The sequence below is a fragment of the Trichechus manatus genome, unplaced genomic scaffold, assembly GCF_000243295.1.
Source record: "Trichechus manatus latirostris isolate Lorelei unplaced genomic scaffold, TriManLat1.0 scaffold00008, whole genome shotgun sequence".
Taxonomy (NCBI): Eukaryota; Metazoa; Chordata; class Mammalia; order Sirenia; family Trichechidae; genus Trichechus; species Trichechus manatus.
The window spans coordinates 6695381-6696330 of record NW_004443944.1 but is presented as its reverse complement, the minus strand read 5'-3'; positions in this window follow the sequence as shown (position 1 = coordinate 6696330).

Here is a 950-nt window from a genome sequence, read left to right as displayed (position 1 = left end):
TGGCGGGGAGGGGCTTACACAGTAAGACGGTGTCACCCTACCGGGGCTTCGTTTCTAAAAGTTGAGACATCTATTGTTGTTGGGTGTCCTGAAGTAGATTCTGACTCACAGGGGTCCCATGTGACAGAGCAGAACTGCTCCACAGGGTTTCCAAGGCTGTAATCTTTACAGAAGAAGGCTGCCACATCTTTCTCCCGTGGAGCCGTTGGTGAGTTTGAACTGCCGACCACTGTGCCACCAGGGCTCCCGGACTCGGGGCAGGCCCTATTAATTACCCCATTTCACACAAGCGGTCATCAGGGACCTCGCCAGGACCACACAGCTAGTGGGGTGGGGCTGGGGTCCCCACTCCAGCCTCAGCTGCCTTCCTCTGTCCTCTCAGCAGCTCCACTCCACACCATCAAGGACCACGTCAGTGGTAGACGTCGTGACTACCCGAGGGCTTGCTCTGGCACCTGGGTCAAAGCTGCAGGCAGCAGGGACTCGGGACCCCACTTTGCCCCGAGCTACTGAGAAAGACTCGCCCCGTCCTGGGTCCTCAGTTTCCCCTCGATGGAAACAGGTGTTGTAGTAACCATCCTGTGTGGATTCATGAATCACGTGAGCTGGGCTACAGCTGCCAGTGCCCCTGCCCCAGCTGGGACAATGGGGTGAGCCCCCACCTCGATCTTGGGGCCCTTTCCCGGCACCCTTGCCGGCTCAGGTGATGCTGGGTTGGGGAGAGTCACTCCCAGCCCTGAGTTATAACCCTGACCTTGCCTTGCTCTGGCTGGCTGTGTGACCTTGGGCAGTTCACTCAACCTCTCTGAGGTCGAGCTTCCCCATTTCTTACATCAGGGAGACCAGGTCCTGCTCTGAAGGCCATTGGGAGGACAAAATGAGATGATGGATCTGGCCCCACCATTACTGCCTCGGTGGCCTTGGGGATGCCACCTAACCTCTGAGCCCAG